The sequence below is a fragment of the Tachypleus tridentatus genome, chromosome 10 (genome assembly GCF_004210375.1).
Source record: "Tachypleus tridentatus isolate NWPU-2018 chromosome 10, ASM421037v1, whole genome shotgun sequence".
Taxonomy (NCBI): Eukaryota; Metazoa; Arthropoda; class Merostomata; order Xiphosura; family Limulidae; genus Tachypleus; species Tachypleus tridentatus.
This window is the reverse complement of record NC_134834.1, coordinates 179,683,014-179,708,760: the sequence shown is the minus strand read 5'-3', so window position 1 is coordinate 179,708,760 and position 25,747 is coordinate 179,683,014. Positions and strand designations below refer to the sequence as shown.

The following is a 25,747-nucleotide window of genomic DNA, read 5'->3' as shown; positions in this document are numbered from 1 at the left end:
CGAGCGCCCGAACAACCTGGCCAAGCCGGGACGTCTACCCATAGCAGTCCCTAATTTTGAAGGGATAGGCCAGAATAAGATAGCTGGTCAACAGCACTCTCTATCAACTCTTGGATCGCTTTAGTCTAACCAGATAGTAGAAATTTACCGCCGTTTTTATAGAGCACTCACGACCCTAAACAGCGAAAGCGTTTTCGTGGCATTAGGTCACAAACCTCGAACACTCGGATTCACAGCCCGAGTACACTAACCATGTTCACACGGCTTTTCACGTTATTTTATATAATGTATAGGATTACGACGTTCAAACCCTACATTAGGAAATCAATGGAAACATATTAGCAAATATTATGTACTTACGTATTCCATCTGAGTTATTGATAGCCCGAGGAAACATTATATCACAGAAAACGTCTCCAACTAAAGTTCGATAGTTATAATGACTACCAAACATAAAACTAGTGCTAACTCAATTATCAAGTTCCACGTTTTTAAAGGACGGAAATCAACGGCAAATGAAAAGAAAAAAAAAGTTGTGACAGAAATTATGTAAAACATTATAGGAATTTAAATTACAAACAACAAAAATTATCTTAACTATATGAAATGTTACTTCGCTAATATTATATCTACGAGTATTCCAATCTAGGTCAGAATCGTTATAGAACAACATAGCACGTGTTTTATCCAGTCTATAAAATAAAAAAGTCATTGTTTGCCTTGCACGTTGAAGCACGTGTCTTAACCAGTCTGTAAAATAAAAAAGCCATTATTTGTATTGCTCGTTGACTCCCATAATAATGCAAACTAGAGCTAACAGTGTAAAGAACTCTGCACATTGGATGCTCTTAAAATCTGCACTTTGTTGTTTAACGATCGAAAACTAAATAGATACAATTTGAGCGAAAAAAACAAAACATTTTCGATATAATTTATTCGTGGCTGATACTTGAGGATTCTAAAATTTCTTCAATGATTTGTTGGAAAATTTTCGAAAACAAAAAAGATCAAATTTATTTCCGTTTCCCAAACTAGAAACTATGGAAAACACTTAAAAATGTGTAAGATTTAAACGACGTATACATTCTTCTCTGCAACGACTTTAATTCAAACTAGTTTCGATCCGGCTGGTAATTGGAATCCAAGAACTTCTTCATTCATATGATTGGTTCATCAGCAACCACACAAGATAAGTATTTTCGGTGACGAAGATTCGAACCTGCAATCAGTGCCCTAATCATACACAGTGATTACTAAATGAATCACATAAATATAACATCACCATCGCAACAGTTTGCCTCTTAAATACTCTGAAGTAGAATGTTTTTGTTGCGAAAAGGCCAAGGTCACAGTCTTTCTCTTATGTGGAAGGAAACAAACAAAATCTCCTTCAGTTAACACTAGTTTTGTGTACAGAAAATCCTTTTTGTTTCGTAAACACACTCGTAAAAGACACATCTGTACCAGGATGAACAACTATGCTGTAAGTAGTCGGCTTCTGTTTCCATGGTTTCGCCAAGTGAGGTATGCAAACCCCGAACTTGTTCTCCCCTCGCGGCTTACTGCGGAGAAGGAATGTGATCAGACTAAAAAACACTACACGGGAAATGCCTGTTGCTGCTCAAAGTCACTTATGGGTAGGACAAAGTATCATTACTTTACCCACAAGTAATGTACTTAGTCACGGAATGTCAACACAAAATCTTCGCAGTCGCTGGTGGAGCTACGTAATAAGTCGCTGGTGGAACTACGTGATAAACGTTTGTTTAATCTACGACGAAATATGAAACTGTAGTGTAAGTAAAACAAATCTTCAGAGGGCGTTTACATACATCTCTGGCCATGTGTTTTGGTGATAACAATGTGGTTATTTGCGTGCTTCTTGTTGTCGAGGCACATTCTTTCTTTGGGCCTGTAACAATTTCCAGCTCAGAATTACAGGGTACATACTGTCATGCCCGAATTATAGAAGGAAATATAGATATTTTTAGTATATTTTAAGGATTGATAGAATTATGGGCTTTCTTATTAAAGTATTTATAGTGGATTATTTATAAACATTTTCCTACAGAGATCAAAGACACTTTCGTATAAATTCAAACAGTCATCGGTCATCCACATTACCTTCACACGAAAGTTTTTTTATGAACTACCTTCATAACCAATACATTTCATATATATGCTTATAACCTCTGCATATTGCATTCCTTCCTGTTTTTTATATGAATAGTCAGAGTTTTTCGTACGAGGAACATATTTGTATTTTGTCATTGTGACATACCTCCTAAGGCTGTTTTCTCCTGCTTAGTTTTGAAGTACATACCACAAAGAAGGAAACCAATTAGCCGCATCCACCACCCGCTTATAGGATTTATTAGTCATTTTTATAAGGCAGTCACAGTGCGGAGACTATTCGCTATCGCATGGATTCAAATCTCGTACTTACGAGACACAATTACTTACTATTAACACGCTCACGATTTCACAATTAACCTAACACCTTCACCTTTAGGCCTGGCATGGCCAGGTGGTTAAGGCATTCGACTCGTAATCTGAGGGTCGCGGGTTCGAATCCCGCTCGCACCAAACATGCTCGCACTTTCAGCCGTCGAGTTCAGTGATGGTCAATCCCACTATTCATTAGTAAAAGAGTAGCCCAAGAGTTAGCGGTAGGTGGTGAAGACTAGCTGCCTTCCCTCTAGTCTTACGCTGCTAAATTAGGGACGAATAGCGTAGATAGCTCTCGAGTAGCTTTGCGCGAAATTAACAAACGAATCTTCACCTTTATTTTGATCTATTTATATGAGTACGAGCATAGGGTGTCTTACAACTTCAAAAATGTACAACATACACAAATAATCTGTTGTAATATTCTCTTTCACGAAAATAATAACTGCCTGAAAGTTAATTAGTTTTCAACTTTGAGACCTGAACAGTTTAATAACTGCATAGTTCGTTTTTAATTTACTGTGCTTTCCTTGTGCTAGCATTTATATTTATTTGATAGCTTTACGAGGATGAGTGGATCTGCATTTGTCTCTCTTTATTGAATTTATGTTATAAGATTAAAATATTATAGAAATAAAACCTTGGGCGTTTCGGAATAAAAACAAAATCGTCTGTATCCGAACGTTGCGTACTATCTACAAACCACTTCTACATCCTTTAACGGATCGAGTGTGACCTAGTTGTCGTAAGCGTGCCCGAACTGTGAACATGAGGGCTCATGGCTCGCAATGCTCGTTGCTACAAAAATGTTTCCTTCAATGGTACAGCCGTGTGTCTGCGGACTCACGCCGCTAGAATTCAGATTTTGATACCCGAGGTGGGCAGAGTACAGATGACCCGTTGCAGCTTTGTGCTTGTTTCCAAACAAACAAAATTTTGGAGTGACAGTCAAGTTCCATTATTCGATTGGTTCCGTTGAGTGTCCTCCTCTGGTATATCAATTCAGACTGTGCAACTTTGCGTGAATTTCTGAACACAGAATCCCTTTAACAAATTCAAAAGTTATGCAACTTAACAACCGCTCTCAGCAACTGTATCATGATTGTCGTGTATCCAACCCAATTGCCTTGTGCCTGCCTGTTCACAAAATGAATAGAATATCACGATTACCATAGGACTTTTACCTAATGATAATTGTACGAACGTAGCAGTACGTTTAAGAAATATATACGAAGAAAGAACAATTACCAAACCAATCAAATCAATAACAATCCTAAATGTGTCTGACTATGTCTAAGAAGACTGGTGCCGACTGTGTTTTTAAGTGTCATAAAAAAAAGTAAAAATGAATAACAGAAAGTTTGTTTGTAGTTAAGTGCAAAGCTAAACATTGTGTTTATTGCAGTGTAAGTCTGCGGATATACTGTTGCGCCACGTGATAGCATGACGGAAAGAACTCCAAAACAAATGTATGTCTTCTACGAGTTTCGTAAATCTGACACGATGAAGGTCAGAGATAAGAACCCTGGATCTTCGACGAACCCAGCTTTATATTTCATTCCACGTATTCGCAAGACTCTAGCTCCAAATATTTTAAAACTGTTTTCCTTACGAGATATGAAAAATATCTACCTTTTGTTGTTGGTAAACGGGCAAATAATTTATCGGAAGTTATTACAAAATAATATTTTAAAGGTTTTAAACGTTCTCAGCAATGCCACAAGCAAAAACGAAGAAGAAAGCTGAATGTTTGTGGATTTACATAACTTTTTCCCACTAGCGCCAATTTTTTTACCGATTTGTGCAGTTGTTCCCCAAAGTGAATGTCTGTTTGTTGAATATGTAGGCTTAAAGTGATAGATTAGATAAAAAACTGCTAATCAACAACACTCACTGCAAACATTTTGGCTACTCTTCAATAAAGAAAAGCGAGATTGACCTTTACATAAAAACTGCCCCATAGCTGAAAGGGCGATTTTATTCGGCGATAAGGTTCGAAGTCGCGACCCACAGATTGTTACAGTACACAACTGTAACCACCAGACAATGCCTACACCCAAAACGAAGAAAAATGTGTGCTTTGGTTTGCTTTGAATTTCGTTCAAAGCTACACAAGGGATATCTGCGTTAGTCGTTCCTAATTTATCATTGAAAGATTACAGGGAAGGCAGCTAGTCATCGCCACTCAGCGCCAGCTCTTGGGCTACTCTTTTACTAACGAATAGTGGGCTTGAATGTCACATAATAACGCTCCTACAGCTGAAAGGGCGAGCATGTTTGGTGTGACGGGGATTCGAACCTGCGAACCTCACATTTGAAGTTAAGCGATCTAACCACCCAGCCAAGCCGAGTCATCTGTACATAACAGTCCCTAATTTTGAAGAGATGGACCGGAAGTAAGGTAGCTACTCAACAGCACTCTCCGTCAACTTTTGGGCCGCTTTACTCTGACCAGATAGTGGAATTTTAACGCATCCACAGCTGAAACTGGGAGAATGTTTGGTGTGACGGAGATTACGAGCCGGAAAAGTGTGCGAATCGAAAAAAACAAACAAGAGAAAGAGTTGGAAAATATCTAATATTTACAGGACAGGCCGCTCAACTATATACAGAGGATCGTCTAAGACAAGAACCTGTAGTAAGGTGTACAAGGCACGAGTAAGACGTTTAATACAAACTATATGTATACGAGGTCTAGTTTTAATGCATAAGCTACCTAAGGATATTCTTCAAAAAGATATATCGATAACACATATTGTCGAGTTATCCTGGTATCTTACCGTATAGAAATATTATTGGCATACTTAATTGGTGACGAATTATCCTTATTAACCGTAAACATACGTACGTAATAATACGTTTATGAATAATTTCGACCTTGTGAGACCGTACTGATTTTAACATGATTGTTCTGCTAATTACAAGAAAGTCATGGTGTAAGTTCACCTGCCAACCTACTAAACATGACTGAGTGCGTTTCGTACGCTGACATGTTACGTATTATAATTTATCTCGGACACTTCTCCCATTTATGATGTTACATATGTTGACGTGTTACTATTTCAAATACTATTTTAATTTCAATCAATCAGTTATTTGAATATCGATATGTATCAAATTTACGATATTTGTCAATAAGATTGATACACACAATTTTCGTTTTTAACACAAATATATTTTAATATACAAAACGATAATACAATTTATAATAAAGGTTATTACTAAGTTATTACAAATAATGATTTATATACAACAGTTTTACAAACTTACAGACAACACTGAGGCCCGGCATGGCTAGATGGCTAATGTGCTCGATTCGTAATCTGAAGGTCGCAGGTTCGAATCAATGTCATACCAAACATGCTCGCCATTTCTGCCGTGGGGATGTTATTTATAATGTGATAGTCATTCCCACTATTCTTTGGCAAAAGAGTAGCCCAAGAGTTGGCGGTGGGTGGTGATGACTAGCTGCCTTCTCTCTAGTCTGAAGTTGAACAGTTCGTAATATTCGAAATTTATAAACGTTCCCGGTCAAATCTGTATTTTTCCGATTAATAGGCGTTAATCACAATTATAACTTTCGAAGCCTATAACATTCTGACTGTAGCTGACCAACAATAGTAATGTATTTGTCTCTCAGCATTTCGGTTTTTATATACCAATCACGAGAAGTTCTAGAACGTTCAACAATTATCTAGCGCGACTTCGTAAACAAATATTCTTCATTCTCACTTTCAAGAATTCTCTACACATTTCAAGAACAGGAAGAACTTTCGCAATATACAGTCAAGAATGTGCGTCATATGCTCTGTTTGGTATAGTTTGTTTTGAATTTTGCGTAAAGCTACAGGAGGGCTATCTGGACGAGCCGTCCCTAATCTAGCAGTGTAAGACTAGAGGGAAGGCAGCTAATCATCACCACCTACTCTTTGGCTACTCTTTTAGAAACAAATAGTGGGATTGATCGTCACATTATAACGCCCCCACGGCAAAAAGGGCGCATCATAAGCAGAAATGAAAACTACACTGAAACAAACTAAGCCATTAAAATAAAAACACACCAGTAAATCTGTTACAGACAAAACTTGCACTGTTTCCATCAGTTTAAATAACTGCAATAAAACTCATGAAAATCACTTCGTATATTTCTGCATTATGAACCTTTATTACAGTACACAGTTGTTCAATAATATACTTATCTGGTAAGACATATTTCATGTTCTTGACGTTTCAGAAATAATAAAGTAAATTTTATTGTCGATATCAAGTTTCAAAACAAATTTATTGTTTTCAAAAGATAATAGATGCTGGCTGCACTTTCATGTAACTTGTATTTAGATAAGTAAATCCGACCGTATTTAAAATGTTAGTGTTTGTTTTTCATTGGATAAACGACTGAGGTATAAAGGAGAAAAACGTATTAATATTGAAGTAAAGATATCAAGCTTACAGAATCCAATAGAGTGATTTGCATAATACTTAGCTTAAAAATGTAGGCAAAATGAAGGTTTAATAACACTTGGCTTCCTTCAGATACCCCCACTTGTGCTTTTCACATTTCTTTTTGCACCCTTACGCCCTTCCCCAATAAAAAAATCTGAGAAATGCCACCGATTTGTTACACCATTAAACTTTCTTCTTCTACATAAAAGAGGTAAAAACAATCACAGATATTCTTAGTAAAGGACACAGAATTAAACTGTGCAAACAGGTAGAACCCTAAGGCGATGGCTGACATCGTAGAGTGGTCAGGGCGCAGGGTTACGAGTTCCAATCTCGTCATCCAACATATTTTCACCTTTTCGCCGTGAGGACGTTTTAATTTCACTATTCTTTAGTCACATGACAATACAAGAGTTGGCAGTTGGTGACGTTGACTAGCTACTTGTCATTCCTGTCATCTTTCTTTTAAAAAAATAATGACTGCTACTATAGATAGCGCTCGAGTAGCTTTGCTCGAATTAAAAAACAAAACAAAAGAAAACCTAATAGATTTATGTATATATCCGTTAATTTCCTTAAAACGTTACCATAAAGTAGAACCAGAAACTTGTGTCTTCAATTAAAAAAACCTGCAAGATAAAGCGAAAGAACTGACTAACAAAACTTCTGAAACTTTTTACATTTAATCCCGAAATAAAAATATTTCACGATAATGTGTAACAATGATGTTCTGATTATCATAGCTACCGTTATTAACAGCTCTAAAACGTTTAATTACAAATAATTATTTGCTTACAACATGGCTACTTCTATGTACATATATATATATATTTATGAACATAAAGTATAAAAAAGTCCACAAAATATATTTAGCTGCCTGGATTTTGTTTTACATACATAAACATTACGAGGTTTTTCCGTTTTTTTTCTTATCGTCCAAAATGTTATTTTCCCTGTGTATTTATGAGTGTATAAATACATATATGTAACTGAGAAACTGTTTTTTTCCCAGTATTTTTGTTATCTGGTAAATCTCCAGGAAGTAGTGAGGTTGTGTTATGTTCTAACGGAATATGGTCGTGTGATGTCAGATAACATTTAGACACGGAACAGAAAACTCATTGTTGATTTAATGTATCTCCAAGGGGTAACAAATCTGTGCTGTTGTGACGAATTACAGGTGTTTCATATCAGACAATACTGGAACATGAGACAGACAGAAATGTGATTCACGTGCTCACCTAAACCTACTTATTCTCGATTTGAATTTAGTAATACAATTGATAACTCATCTACTCTGATATAATTAATCTATTTCAACCTATAAACACCTGGAATAAATTATTTAATACAATATAAAAATTAATTATTACTCAATCAGTCACTTATCAAACATTATAACTTCATTACGAAATCTGCAACAGTTGTATACGTACAAAACAAAACTACACAGCAAGCTTACCTGAACACGACTCATCTTCAAGGTGGACGCTCTGCTTGTGAATCTGAACAGATGCCCTTCACTGAAAGATAGCTGTACGGCGTTGCTAATATAATGAACATTTTATGTATGCGCAAGGCTTGTCCGGAAATTACGTATGACATCACGACCATGGCATTGCCTGAATCACTTAGATTTTCGTAGCTATTAGCTCTTCACTTACATGGATCATATAGTGCCTTAGGACTGATGAAAGCGTTCGTACTTTACGTTTGTACACCAGACGTTATTCGCTAATCTGAAGAGCTATTACGTAACTTGGCAACTCTGAAGCGTATGTGTTATTTGTGTTTTGGATGTATGTATGACAGAAGACTAAAACACACTACCAATTAAGTGGTCATATACCCTTGCCCATATACGCGTGTATTCAGACGTTTTTATATTCCTGTTTAAGTGCCATTCAAAGCACGCCAATATGAATATTACAGCATTATACCTTTGTTAGGTTTGTTTTGAATTTCGCCCAAACCTACACGAAAGCCATCTGCGTTAGCCGTCCCTAATTTTGCAACAATATACTAGAGAAAGGCACATATACAATGTCACCTGCCACCAATTCTTGGGGCATTCTTTTACCAACGAATAGTGGGATTTGACACATCACAATACCCCCCTCCACCACATACACACACAGCTTAAAAGACAAGCATATTCGATCACAGGAATTCGAACCCTTGAGTCAACCGCCCTAATCACCATGCCATAACATTCTTCATAAATTTTACATCTAAAACAGTTTTCTGAGTTAACTTTAAGCATATGCTAAACATTGAGAGCGTGGGACGTTCTGGACATATGTTCCGATATTCATTAAATATTACTCGTATTTTCAAATAGAAGCGGCTGTTAGCACGAGCTGGAAATGTGGAAAGTGAAACTGATTAAAAGAACAAAATCTGAAGTCGTTAGTTAATTTATAAAAAGATCAAATGGGAGATTAAAAATGAAACACCGACTTTATTTACCTTCAACAAACTCATTCACAAGTACACAGAAAAGCGCACCCACACGCCACAGGTGCAGGGCGTGTTTTCTGCAACGGGTCTTAAACCATGGATAATTTGGATATATACTCGGGGCGGCATACCAAACACTTAACCATAGCAGCTCTACTGAATGTATATAAAAGTCGTTGCTAGTGTATACAGTAGACGATGAATACCACATGATGCACAGGTTATTTATGGATACTAATAATTAGATCCTTGTTTTATTATAATTTTACGCATAAAACTTTACGTTTGAGATTAAACAGTCTTGGATTACCAAAATAATAATAAGTTCACAAATCGGTGAATACTAAAAACAATCAAAATGACCAGAATAAAAATGGATAATTTATATTAAATAAATACAGCCAGTAACAGGAAAAAAAACGAAAGACTTAATAACATCTTTAATAAATTATCACGGACAAAGAAGTGAACGTACGTCAAGAAAGAAAATTCGAATGTTTAAAACGTTCTAAACAGAGACCAATAGGAATCATTAAGTACGAAGACTTTCATCTTCTGTCATCGACACGAAACAAAAAGGGATTTTCTCACAGACGAAGAACTAATATTAATTCTAAAGGTCACCTTGAATAAGACGAGTCTGCGCGACGTTGACCTCTCAGTTCTCTGGAGTGCGCGGTTTGTGCTACACAGACCTATAAAACGGACACATCGAAATTATCGTTTTACTTTGATTCTATTAATTTCATTTTTAATACCCGTTTGCTAGTATATATTTACCGCGAAGTCAAGAGAAAATGAACCATAATATTTTGTGTGTGGATTGAAAAGGAGGGACACACTTCACAATTGTTTAGTTTCTAAGGCACAAACAACTTTATCCGACAACAATTTTTATTGTATCCTCTAAATTTGAAAATAAAAGCCAGTTGGAAGTCATATTTTATGTGAACACTAAACAGCAGCAGTTACATTTATAAATATGTATATACTATATATACATACAAGAGTGTATGTTTCTATAAGTACATGCGTATATATATATATATATATTTATCCACTAGTAACAATCTGCCAATCAAACAAAAAGCGGGTAACTTAGATATCTTATGGTATGTAAACACCAATGGGAGAGTAAGAAAGCACAACCACAGATCTACATGAATGGAGAACCACTTCATACTGCTACATCAGCAAAATTTTTAGGACTTACGTTTGACTTAAAACTTACGTGGATAAACCACATAAATAATATTAGAACAAAAATTTGGCAAAGAACAAACTATGCTAGGGGTCTACCTGGCAGAAACAGTGGAGCTACGGCAGACAACATCATCAAAATATATAAAACTTATATTATACCCGTCATTGACTATGCAGCCCCTGCATGGATAGATGTAAGTAAAAAACTACTTCAAACAAAACTACAAACAACACAAAATACATTACTCACAACAGCTTATAAAGTACCCAAAACTACACCATCTGAATTCATGCATAAATACGCACACATGGAAACAATGTAAAGGTAAAGGTAAAGGTTAGGTCTAGTCTATCCTCATCATGTATGCAGTATCTGTCTACATGATGAGGATAGACTAGACCTAACCTTTACCTTTCCCCAGTGGATATATATTCTCTAAATAAAAATTAAAAATAAATAAAAGGCCACCTACAAACTAGACTCCACATTAGTTTAGGGATTAATTACTAAACATTGAAAGGATTTTTTATGTAAACGTTTTATAGTTAATACCTAACTGATGAAAGTGTAAATAATATATGGAACTATAATAGAAATGATTTATTTGCACCAAGTGTATGTGTAGATAGTACATGGACATTACCCTGATAGGGGCCTGAGTAAGTGTGGATTACTCTAACCCTCGTATATTGTATATAAATACACTTGACAGTTGTGAAACCAAAATTTGAAGGAAGAAGAAAGAGGTTAACGAAACCTGATCATTCTTGGGTATATAAACATAAATACCCAAATACCCATACAGAGAGAGAGCGAACCAATGGGCGATGAAAAACCAGAACCGGAAAAACGAAAAAACAACAACAATGTCTTGGTGGAAAATAACACTGTGATCAAAAGATTCGTCTATTGTGTACGAGAACACCTGTGAAAGTTTGAATGTGTGTCAGTGTATAGACAGTTGAATAAAAAGGAAGTATAACAACGAAATGTACAGCTTCTCAATCGTCGTTAATTAAGGATGTTTTACATAAAAATAGTTTACTATTTCAACCTACACTTACCAGAACTACCTCTATAGAGTTTCTGTCACTCGTGGGCTGTTATCTGCATGACCTTATGTGAGTTTTTATAGTTAGTAGCTTGTTTATGTAAAGCTAAATGTCAATGCCTGGTGGGGGGGGGGAGTTATAGCGCGAGGGTATATAATGGATTATCTGTCCAACACGGAGAATCGAACCTTGTATTTGAACGTTTTAAGTCCGTAAACTTATCGACAAAAAGTAATTTTGAAATATATGTTCAAAGTTTAAACGTAAGACTAAATATATTAACCATCACTAACCCCAATGGCAAGGCGGTGTGTTTGCAGACTTAAAACACTAGAAACCGGATTTTGGTATACATGGTCGTCACAACACAAGTAGCTCATTGTGTAACTTTGTGCTTAACTTCAAACAAACGCAAAAAGAATGGGATTCTGTTGTATTGCATGTATTTATACATATATCTTACGTATCGCATACACACACACACACACATATATATATATATATATACTTTTAAGTTATCTAGAGACTATCTAACACGTATCTACAGACAGTAACGTAAATAGATACGTCATTTAAAACCCTTAAGCGTAAAGTCTTGTTTTATGTGATCATTTTTACGTCAGTTTAATTAAAGTGATTACACGAAAGTCTCTAAGGTTATTTGCATTATCGCATAAACGCGTTCGGCACTTCGAGAAGTCCAAGAATTGGCGATGGGTTAAATAACAGAGTTTTTTATTCTATCAGCTCATATTAGAAACAACTATAGGCTGATTATCTTCGAGTAGTCTGCGCGAAACTCTCAAACACTTTATGACAAAGTAGCTTATCAAAGACCAACACTCATTATAACGTATTCAAACAATATACTTATAGTCGCACGTACGTGATTAAGGAACCCCCTTTATATAATTATCTAAACACATAATTAGATTTAGGTAAATGACTGAACAGATATTGAGAACTCAGACGACAATGTATGTTAAAAATGCGATCTGTGAAAACTTACAACGTGAGCAAATTTGAAATATGTTAAGTGGATAAACATTTCGAGATAATTGCGCGCGACTTGAAAATAAAGTGTCAGCATATAAATGAAATATCAAGAAACATGCTAGAACTGTTATCCTGTTAACTGTTATCCGCTTCCCTGTAAACATACATTTTGTTTAAAATTAGATTGTGGATGTTAAGTACAGAGTAAATTAGAATCCAGTTGTTAAGTACAGATTAAATAAGAGTCTAGTTATTAAGTATAGAGTAAACTAGACTCTAGTTGTTAAGTACAGAGTAAACTAGACTCTAGTTGTTAAGTATAGAATAAATTAAACTCTAGTTGTAAAGTATAGAGTAAATTAGAATCTAGTTGTAAAGTACAAATTAAATTAGACTCTAGTTGTTAAGTACAGATTAAATTAGACTCTAGTTGTTAAGTACAGATTAAATTAGACTCTAGTTGTTAAGTACAGATTAAATTAGACTCTAGTTGTTAAGTACAGATTAAATTAAACTCTAGTTGTAAAGTATAGAGTAAATTAGAATCTAGTTGTAAAGTACAAATTAAATTAGACTCTAGTTGTTAAGTACAGATTAAATTAGACTCTAGTTGTTAAGTACAGATTAAATTAGACTCTAGTTGTTAAGTACAGATTGAATTAGACTCTAGTTGTTAAGTACAGATTAAATTAGACTCTAGTTGTTAAGTACAGATTAAATTAGACTCTAGTTGTTAAGTACAGATTAAATTAGACTCTAGTTGTTAAGTACAGATTAAATTAGGCTCTAGTTGTTAAGTACAGATTGAATTAGACTCTAGTTGTTAAGTACAGATTGAATTAGGCTCAAGTTGTTAAGCACAGATTAAATTAGACTCTAGTTGTTAAGTACAGATTGAATTAGGCTCTAGTTGTTAAGTACAGATTAAATTAGACTCTAGTTGTTAAGTACAGATTAAATTAGACTCTAGTTGTTAAGTACAGATTGAATTAGACTCTAGTTGTTAAGTACAGATTGAATTAGGCTCAAGTTGTTAAGCACAGATTAAATTAGACTCTAGTTGTTAAGTACAGATTGAATTAGGCTCTAGTTGTTAAGTACAGATTGAATTAGACTCTGGTTGTTAAGTACAGATTGAATTAGGCTCTAGTTGTTAAGTACAGATTGAATTAGACTCTGGTTGTTAAGTACAGATTGAATTAGGCTCTAGTTGTTAAGTACAGATTGAATTAGACTCTGGTTGTTAAGCACAGATTGAATTAGAGTCAAGTTGTTAAGTACAGAGTAAATTAGACTATTTGTTAAATTTAGACTAGAATATGGTCAAAATGAGCGTTTCTACTGAAAAATGAGTTTATCCAATTAATGCAAGAATATATATTTAAGAACAATGTACGGAAAGTGAATAATTCACTTCCTTCCTCTCACTCAAATGTTTATATATTTAAGAACAATGTACGGAAAGTGAATAATTCACTTCCTTCCTCTCACTCAAATGTTTATATATTTAAGAACAATGTACGGAAAGTGAATAATTCACTTCCTTCCTCTCACTCAAATGTTTATATATTTAAGAACAATGTACGGAAAGTGAATAATTCACTTCCTTCCTCTCACTCAAATGTTTTATAAATAACTATATATTTAAGAACAATGTACGGAAAGTGAATAATTCACTTCCTTCCTCTCACTCAAATGTTTATATATTTAAGAACAATGTACGGAAAGTGAATAATTCACTTCCTTCCTCTCACTCAAATGTTTATATATTTAAGAACAATGTACGGAAAGTGAATAATTCACTTCCTTCCTCTCACTCAAATGTTTATATATTTAAGAACAATGTACGGAAAGTGAATAATTCACTTCCTTCCTCTCACTCAAATGTTTATATATTTAAGAACAATGTACGGAAAGTGAATAATTCACTTCCTTCCTCTCACTCAAATGTTTTATAAATAACTATATATTTAAGAACAATGTACGGAAAGTGAATAATTCACTTCCTTCCTCTCACTCAAATGTTTTATAAATAACTATATATTTAAGAACAATGTACGGAAAGTGAATAATTCACTTCCTTCCTCTCACTCAAATGTTTTATAAATAACTATATATTTAAGAACAATGTACGGAAAGTGAATAATTCACTTCCTTCCTCTCACTCAAATGTTTATATATTTAAGAACAATGTACGGAAAGTGAATAATTCACTTCCTTCCTCTCACTCAAATGTTTTATAAATAACTATTTTGAATTAATGATGAAGTGTTCTAAATGTAAATATTATATATTTTTTATATATAGGGCTAGTAGAATTAAATTTGAAAAGCTATAATTTTTAAAAATTAATGGTGAATTTTGTTTGGTGTACAATCACACTTTCTGCTCGGTATATTTTCTCTAAAATAAGGATTACGGTGATGTAGTTTTACAACAGAATTAAAAAGTGGTTACTTCTTGAACTATGGCTCAATAAACAGCTGCTTAAGTCTTTACAGCACTGTAACAGGATGAGACAAACACTTCCTTCTGGTACAAGATAACTTGAAGAAACCGATAAAATAGAGATCTTCATTCTGAATAAAACAAATTAACCAAATACCTCCACTCAGCATAAGATATCCGGATAAGACAAGTAAACGGCCCTGCATAGCCAGATAGTTAAGGCGCTCGACTCGTAATCCAAAAATCGCGGCTTCGAATCCCAGTCATACAAAACATGCTCGCCCTTTCAGCCGTGAGGACGTTATAATGTGACGGTAAATCCCACTTTTCGTTGATAAAAGCGTAACCCAAAGGTTTGCGGTGGGTGGTGATGACTAGCTACCGTCTCTCTTGTTTTACAACGTTAAATTAGGGACGGCTAGCGCAAATAGCCTTTGTGAAGCTATGCGCGAAGTTCCAGAACAAACAAACAAAGACAAGTAAAAGAGTAGAGACTTCCTCCGCGTTGCAGATATCTGGATAAGAGGTGGAAGTCTAGATATCATCTTAACAGAAGGTAAAGCGAGGAAGGTAGAGATGACTAGAGACTTTCTTCTTACAATATTAATTAACCGAGTAAGACAGTTAACTAGAGACAGCCATCCTGTGAAAAATATCTGATTAAGAGAGATAAGATTAAGACCGTGAGTTGAAATGAACTGAAAAAGACAGATGAAAATTAGTACAAATATAATATATAAGAACTAATGAACTGTAGCTAGTATAATTAGTAGTAGGATAATATATAGAAAGATTTACGTTTGTTCTTAAGCATTTGTGGAAACAAACAAACAAATTAAAACATTTGTATAATGTATACCACTTTCCCGGAATACATTAAAACATTTGTATAATGTATACCACTTTCCCGGAATACATTAAAACATTTGTGTAATGTATACCACTTTCCCGGAATACATTAAAACATTTGTATAATGTATACCACTTTCCCGGAATACATTCTATCTTTATAAAAAGATGAATGGAATGAAAACTGTTTATAAGTCTTATTCTTATGACTGGTTTGGTTTGAATTTCGCGCAAAGCTACACGAGGGCTATCTGCGCTAGATGTCCCTCATTTAGCAGTGTAAGACTAGAGGGAAAGCAGTTATCACCATTACTCTTGGGCTACTCTTTTACCAACGAATAGTGGGATTCACCGTCACATTATAACGCCCTTACGGCTGAAAGGGCTAAAATATTTGGTGCGACGGAGATTCGAACCTCCGACCGTCGGATTATGAGTCGAGTGCCTTAGTCACTTGGCCATGCCAGGCCTCTTACGCCTGAGTTAGCTCTCCCCAACGTTAACAGCAACTCAAGTCCAAATCAGTTCCATTTCTACGGCAAAAATATTTTAACTATGACATCGGACAATGAAACATATTTTCACATTTGAAATGTGATAGCGGTTACATGTAAAATCCTGTTTTGCATGACTAAGAGGAAAAAGGCCATAAGTTAGGCCCTCTACTGGTAAGTACTACTTTATTAACGGCGATAAAATCTAAGTTTTTTTTTTTTGTCAGTCACATTTAAAAATATGTCACATAAGCAATGGCATCCAGTTAGATAGAATTTACTCATTAAATTACCTGTTGTATTAATTTAAATAAACATAATATATCTGAACTCACACGTACGGAATCCGGGCAATTAAGTGCCTATAGCTGTCTTTATATTTCGTGTTGTTTGTTTATTTTTGGTTGTTGTATTTTTAATTTCCCGCAAAGTTACACGAGGGCTATCTACGCTAGCCGTCCCTAGTTATCACCAACTTGTGGGCTACCTTTTTATCAATGTATAAGGGGATTAAACACAACATTATAACGCCCGTACGGCTGAAAGGGCGAGCATATTTAGTGTGACGGGGATTCGAAATCGCGATCCTCAAATGGCGAGTCGAGCTGCTGACCAACCTGGCCATGCCGGGCCCTATATTGTATCTAAAGAAATATAAGTCAGTCTTAAGTCACCACATGGAACAAAATATTCAAATATTATCAAATTTTTCGTTATTGAAAAAATAAATGAGAACGAACGATATCTGATAAAACTAAATATAATTTTAAAAATACTTTAAATTCCTTGTACAACGTTACGGTGCAAATTAACGACTGATTCAAAGGGCCGATGTAATGTAAAAAAAATTTGTGATTCGAAACGAAATCAAATATTTGTTTTAGTTTTGTTACAATATCGGCTTCAGACAGGTTTTACTTCAGTTCTGAAATTTTTACTTTTATAAAGTTTGATAAAGGTGCTGTTAATAATAAATGAGCCTCGTTATTTGTAAGCAGAGATATTGTTATATTTTCTTTAACATGTCGTACATTCTCTTTTTATAACCTTAATACTTGTACCTTAAACGTATTTGTCGTTAAATCTAAGGATAGTTGAATGGAATGAAATAATAAACTTATAAAATAGTTAAAATCCTCATGGGCTAAACTGTGAGGTCAGAAAACTCTTATATTGTGCTACTAACAAGACGAAAAACAGCCTCCCAACAACACTTGACACCAAAACGCCAGGAACTATACAAGAAAATTAACGTAAGCTTTGTTTGTTTGTTCAATTTAGTGCAAGGATATTCGAGGTTTATTTGCACTAACCGACCTAAAGTTTGAAATCGTTACTCGATGGAAAGCAAATAGTCAATGCCTCCCGTTGTCAAGTTTTGAGGCACTCTTTACCAAAGAATAGTGGGATTGACCATCACATTATGGTGTCTTGACGACTGACAAGTGAAGCAGCATGACGACGAGTTTTGACCTCGAGACTCGCAGATTGCAAATAGAACGCCCTAATCACTAGGTGTATGTCACGCCCTGTTGTAAAGACAGCCAAGCACTGTGTTAAAAAATGAAGAATCTCATGCCTGTTATACATCCTAGAAAAACAACACCATGCAACACAAATTTTGTTCCTGGATAGTATGTGTTATTTATTAAATGCATATGTTGTAAAAGTACAAAAAATGGCCATTATTTCCTTTAAACTTTGCTTTTATGACTTGGATAATGAAATTTAGAAAATAACCTATTTTCTGTGTAGAAAGGGCAAATGTGCACATTTTCATGTGCATAAGGTTTGAATAAAACAACATATGAATCAAGATTTACATGTATTTACACTAAAGTTATACAAAAATGTTTAGAAGTGAGTAGGTTTTTGAGATTTCTGACTGTAATATAAATCACTTTCACGTATCAGCCCCAAATGTGGTCTCTCGTCACGTTTTCGTTATACGCTCCCAGGTCACCAAAGTAAAGTTTGAAGAGAAAAATAGGTATTTTCCGTTTACTTTAGGCATAAGCAATTGAGAAATAACACTTTCTGCCTAGGAACAAGAAAAAGTAAAAATTTTGTTACATAGTGTAATTACATTCAAGAAAATGAACCAAACTTCGGGTTTATTGACAGAAACAGTTGTTTATAATGTTGTAAATAAAATAATTTATGTGATTGGTTTTTATTTTGGAGTTTACTGGCCTATAAAAACTGTTACTGTAGCAGCTATGTAATATAATTCATATCTATATATATATATATATATATATACACACATACAATGTTTATTTCTTTAATACTTCGTAATTTTCCCAGGTAAATGAGCCTTAAATATAAGGACTTACAACTCTAAAACTCTGTGTTCGATTCTGCGCGGTCGATAGTGCACAGGTAACCCATTTTGTAGCTAAAACAGAGATTGTTTGCTTTAGAGCAAAGCCACATTGAGCTACTTGCTATGTTTACCGCGAGAATCGAACCCTTGATTTTAGCTGTGTAAGTTCATAAAATTACCGGGGGACTCTAAGAGAAAAGACAACAAATATTAAAGTAATAATATACAAGCTCAAACTTTCTCTAGTCATTCAGATAATTGTTATGCAACCCAAGTGTTATTTCTTAAATAATTTGCAATGTATATTAATTCTGTCAGTTATTAAAATATTTTTATCGTAGTGTAGGTTCTTAGGACTTACGGGTGTTTGTATAAATAAAAAAACGCAAATTCTCATACCACGTGAAATATTTTACAGTTCAACAGTACAGAAGTCTCGTACTATGGGATGTGGTTAACATGATATGTTTTATGACAACTTTTGTGTCATACACATTATAAAACTCAAATCATAGCGTTTGGTACCTCTATAACTTTGATTTATATTATCTTATGGTGTTTATACACACAGTGGTAAATGGAATAAGGTGATATAAGTCACTGTTTACTATATCATGTCACACTTCTGATTGGCGAATTATAGATAACAGCAAAACATGAAAAACCATTTTGTACGATATTCTCAGTCATGCTGCATTAAAAACTATCCATGACATTATTGGTTAGAGGTAAGCCTAAAATCAGAGATGGTTGGTTGTATTCTGGCTCATTACTGAGAAACCCACTTGAGAGTAAAAATGTATTTTCAAGACATATGGGTATTAGAGCTTCAATTAACATAAAGTACAGAACAACGTTTTGACCTTCTTAGGTTATTTTCTGGTTGATGAACACTACATGATAATCAACCGTTCCTTTACTAATTTGATAACCTTTACACAATAGTAAACCGCTCCCCACATTAGACTGATGAACACTACATGACAGTCAACCGTTCCTTTACTAATTTGATAACCTTTACACAATAGTAAACCGCTCCCCACATTAGACTGATGAACACTACATGACAGTCAACCGTTCCTTTACTAATTTGATAACCTTTACACAATAGTAAACCGCTCCCCACATTAGATTGATGAACACTACATGACAGTCAACCGTTCCTTTACTAATTTGATAACCTTTACACAATAGTAAACCGCTCCCCACATTAGACTGATGAACACTACATGACAGTCAACCGTTCCTTTACTAATTTGATAACCTTTACACAATAGTAAACCGCTCCCCACATTAGATTGATGAACACTACATGACAGTCAACCGTTCCTTTACTAATTTGATAACCTTTACACAATAGTAAACCGCTCCCCACATTAGACTGATGAACACTACATGACAGTCAACCGTTCCTTTACTAATTTGATAACCTTTACACAATAGTAAACCGCTCCCCACATTAGATTGATGAACACTACATGACAGTCAACCGTTCCTTTACTAATTTGATAACCTTCACACAATCGTATGTTTACGTTAAAGTGATGAACATTACATAATGATTAACTGTTCGTTCACTAATGTGGTGTTTATACACAATCATAATGCCTCTCTTCATTACATAACAATACAATATCTCTCCACATTAGATAACGGTACAATACCTCTCCACATTAGATAACGGTACAATACCACTTTTCAGTACATAACGGTACAGTATCTTTCCACATTACATAACGATACAATATCTCTCCACATTAGATAACGGTACAATACCTCTCCACATTAGATAACGGTACAATACCACTTTTCAGTACATAACGGTACAGTATCTTTCCACATTGCATAACAGTACAATATCTCTCCACATTAGATAACAGTACAATACCTCTCTTCATTACATAACTGTATAATACCTTTCCACATTACATAACAGTACAATATCTCTCCACATTAGATAGCGGTACAATACCACTTTTCAGTACATAACGGTACAGTATCTTTCCACATTACATAACGATACAATACCTCTCTTCATTACATAACAGAACAATACCTCTCTTCATTACATAACGATACGATACCTCTCTTCATTACATAACAGTACAATATCTCTCTTCATGACATAACGGTACAATACCTCTCTTCAGTACATAACGGTACAATATCTCTCTTCATTACATAACAGTACAATATCTCTCCACATTACATAACGGTACAATATCTCTCCACATTACATAACGGTACAATATCTCTCCACATTAGATAACGGTGCAATACCTCTCTTCATTACATAACGGTACAATATTTCTCTTCATTACATAACAGTACAATACCTCACCTTTATTACATAACGGTACAATACCTCTCCACATTACATAACGGTACAATACCTCTCTTCATTACATAACGGTACAATACCTCTCTTCAGTACATAACGGTACAATATCTCTCTTCATTACATAACAGTACAATACCTCTCTTCATTACATAACGGTACACTATCTCTCTTCATTACATAACGGTACAATACCTCTATTCATTACATAACGGTACAGTATCTCTTTTCATTACATAACGGTGCAATACCTCTCTTCATTACATAACAGTACAATACCTCTCTTCATTACATAACGGTACAATACCTCTCTTTATTACATAACAGTACAATATCTCTCCACATTACATTACGGTACAATACCTCTCTTCATTACATAACAGTACAATATCTCTCCACATTACATTACGGTACAATACCTCTCTTTATTACATAACAGTACAATATCTCTCCACATTACATTACGGTACAATACCTCTCTTCATTACATAACAGTACAATACCTCTCTTCATTACATAACGGTACAATACCTCTCTTTATTACATAACAGTACAATATCTCTCCACATTACATTACGGTACAATACCTCTCTTCATTACATAACAGTACAATATCTCTCCACATTACATTACGGTGCAATACTTCTTCACAAAGGAATGAGAGCTACAAATTTCTTATTTACTGTTGTTGCTCATATAGAATTCATATGATCATTTTTATTTGTTCTTGTTAAGAGAATCATAGCAGCCGTTTCTATACTATATATCCAGCTACTATGTTCTGTATACGTTCTTCGTTACTTTTGTAAGTGGAATTTAAAGCCATTTTCTTGATCGTTTAACTTTATATCAGTTTTGAACATATGTATTTTGTAGGACTGAAAATTTAAAAACTTTTTAGAAAAATAAGCGACAAAACGTTAGAGACGACAACACGATAAGTTTATTGATACAGTGTCTCTAAATTCCACTAACTTTTTGGTGTGATGCGGTTAACGAGTCGACTAGTTATTTGACCGTGTGTAGTATCTACGACTGGTAGAGTCGTATATAAAGTGTCTTCTATGGTATTTCAACATCACTTGGATTTTAAAAAGTTTTTTTCATGCTTGTCAAACCTGGTCGGTACTTGATTAATTTGGGCTTCGTGCGCTATCAATGAAAACGTTAACACTCTTAATTACTACTAAGCTCAATACACTGAAAAAAATGTGATAACGTTTGCACTGAATCAGTGAAATAGGACATAGTTATACTTTGGTTATGGTTAGTTCTCCAAGATAACAAACCGGCTATCTACCTAGAAGATTGTTATAATGTATATAACATAAAAATAAGAGAATAAAACTAGGAGGTGACAGACGTTTTATGAGCTGAAGGGGGCCACCCTTCACTTACAAAAGCAATAAAAATAACTTCGACACCAATATTTCAGGGCACTTTGCTCAGCTGAGGTTGACTTGAAATCATGTCGAGTCGCTTATATCTTATTTGCTTGGAATTAAACACGAAGCTCAATAATAGAATATCTGTGGTCTGCCCACCACTAGCATCGAAACCTAGTTTCTAACGTTGTAAATCCGAAGACATGCCGCTGTGCCGTTGGGAAACGTCGCTCACATATTACTGCTCATTTTATTTTGTTAGCTTACTAAATTATTTAAACACGTGACGCCATGCTCAGCTTTCTAGAAATATCTGTGCATTAAAATATTTGCACAAATCAAAGCATCTTATCATGCCATCAGTTACTTTAAATAATTATAATGATAAACAAAGAAACTTTATCTTCGACAATGTAGTTTGACATTCGATTTGTTGGAAAGGCTGAATTTACAAATAAAAAGTTTTTTTATTGATTAACAAGTAGGTAGCTTGCTGATAACTGTATAAAATACTTTTCAGATTTAAGTGTAGGATAATTAAAGTAGTGGTAAGAAATTAGAAACACAACTTCTATAATTATCACTTGCTTATTCTCTGTTAACTTAACGTAATCTATCATAAAACACTAATGAAACATTTGAAAAATGGACAAATGTTGTTGTATTTAAATTGTAAATGAAAGTAAAAGCCAAATATATAAAAATGTTATACTTAAATAGCTATATTCAAAGATATTAGATACTGAATGGTTATCGATAAACAAAGTACAACACACATGTTTGGGTTTGAACATAAATGATCTGTATGATAGCGATTACCACGAATACCAGATAACAAACAAGCAAGTCAATTAGTATTATGTAGGAGAACAGGGATCGTACCTGCAGGTAAATTAAAGAAGTCAAGACCACGGTAAAACGATAGCTTTCCCGGTAATTATCAGCACTGTACTGGAGGGACAAGAGGTGTTCAGTTGTTGTAGTCGCAGATATAAGCAGGACTGCCCCAGCGCTCCAGAGAACATACAAGGCCATTTCTAGACCGGTTTCTATACCCGTACACAAAAACACTTTCTTTAACAGTATAAGACTTTGTTGACACTCTAAGTCAGAAGAATCTACGAACGACTCCTGTTAAAATTGTTTGCTTGTTTATTTTGGAATTTCGCGCAAAGCTACACGAGGGCTATCCGCGCTAGCTGTCTCTAATTTAACAATGTAAGACTAGACAGAAAGCAGTTAGTCGTCACCACCTACCGCCAACTCTTGAGCTACTCTTTTACCAACGAATAGTTGGATTAACCATCACATTATAACGCACCCACCCCTGAAACAGTGAGCATGTTTAGTGTGACTCTCAGATTACCTTCTGTTATAATGAGTGTGTTTTTTTTTCTTATAGCAAAGCCACATTGGGCTATCTGCTGAGCCCACCGAGGGGAATCGAACCCCTGATTTTAGCGTTGTAAGTCCGTAGACTTGCAGCTGTATCAGCGGGGGGGGGGGCTGTTATAATGAACACTGCCTGGCTTAACTTCTTGACCGTTTTTCTTATGTGACATGAGTGACTTTAGAAGTCACGTAAAATCTGATATTTATGACAGTAAGGCTAACGGCACTTTAATTCAATATTTTTTTATGTCAGCATCGTCTGGTGGGCTAAATAAACTGGAAAAATGAATGGAAGGTGTGCACTTTCGATTGCACAAACAAAAAGTACAAGTAATTCAAGCAGTCAAGACACTTTTAAAAGTACTTTATGGACGGACCAGTCGATGTTTAATATAACCTCAAATCAGTTAATTCTACACGAAAACAGAAGTAGTAAAACAGCATTAATGAATGGTGATGATAACCTATCGTAACTTACACATCAACTGGAAATTATACAGAAATTAGTTCAACGTGATAAAATAGTCCAATGCCAATAGCTCACTAATGGTAAATTATGATTATAATAAGGAATTATAATGACAAATTTTTACCACTGTGCCTTTTTTCAACAGCGTTTTAAAACCGATTTCAAACATGTATGAACCTTGTGATTGGAATGATTAAATTTGAACGACATCTAATGCGACACAAATTTAAAGGACCAGGGGAGGACAATAAGTCACCCTCATTGTAACCTATAGCTCCTTGTAACTCTTTATTGCCACTTTCAGGTCATCGGCATATATTCAGTACTCGAACCTTGGATGTTTTAATTGGTAACTTGGTACACTAAAAACTAGGCCACGCCCGGTCCACCATTCTAGAATCCAACATCAGATCTCTGGTTTCTTAATGTGGAATTCTTTCCGCGAACGGGAAAAGACGCAGCAAAAACTAGAGGTAGGCATAAACATCATATACGTTTAGACTGTGGTTGTTGAAACTGCTGATGTTCTTTCGTTTAGGCTGCGGTTGTTGAAACTGCTGATGCTCTATTCGTTTAGACTGTGGTTGTTGAAACTGCTGATGTTCTGTTCGTTTAGACTGGTTGTTGAAACTGCTGATGTTCTATTCGTTTAGACTGGTTGTTGAAACTGCTGATGTTTTATTCGTTTAGACTGGTTGTTAAAACTGCTGATGTTCTATTCGTTTAGGCTGCGGTTGTTGAAACTGCTGATGCTCTATTCGTTTAGACTGTGGTTGTTGAAACTGCTGATGTTCTGTTCGTTTAGACTGGTTGTTGAAACTGCTGATGTTCTATTCGTTTAGACTGTAGTTGTTGAAACTGTTGATGTTCTATTCGTTTAGACTGTGGTTGTTGAAACTGTTGATGTTCTATTCGGCTGCATAGTCTTCTTGTATAGTTGATCTATTTTATCTCTGGTTGCACATCGGACACGTGGATCATATATAACTAACAATGTATTCATTGGAACTTGTTTTTCTTTGACCCTGAAACACCAGCGTGGACTTACAATGACCCCTACACAAGTTAAAAATTGTATCCTGAACTAACTCAACCCTGGTATTCTCGGGGTAAAGTTGAAGGCTATTTTCAAAATATGCCTTTACTAATTTATGTAGAAAACTTATTGAATTCCTTTTGTTCATCTTCTATGAAATTGTGCCGAAATAAGGCGTGACTAAAGTATTATATAACACATAAAGAAATTTGGTGTTTAAAATTTTAGTTTTTATGAGAATTGTTCTATTTAGCAACGGAAATGGGAAAGAATAAATTTTTCTAAGTGTTTATTCAACGTTTCAGCTGTTGCTTCAAAAATAGTTTCATTTCCTGGGATCTCAAAGGCTTTATATAACAGTGTTTTAAGCAGAATTTCTCTAAAAGTTTAAGGAGTGAACCTTTCAG

The 25,747-nt window shown here is 34.9% G+C and overlaps 1 protein-coding gene across 5 annotated transcripts in view; it reads right to left on the bottom strand.

The window, feature by feature from the left end:
• The window catches only part of LOC143231043 (uncharacterized), a 78,419-nt gene extending 54,965 nt beyond the window's left edge, over window positions 1-23,454 (bottom strand). For 3 of the 5 annotated variants that reach the window (XM_076465544.1, XM_076465539.1, XM_076465543.1), the window contains exon 1: window positions 23,326-23,454. The gene's annotated coding sequence lies outside the window, so the exon portion shown is untranslated. Of the gene's footprint in view, window positions 1-360; window positions 517-8,353; window positions 8,697-23,325 lie in introns of those variants that run through there. The other 2 variants (XM_076465541.1, XM_076465540.1) reach the window with 2 other exon arrangements.
• Between the last annotated feature and the right edge of the window lie 2,293 nt (window positions 23,455-25,747).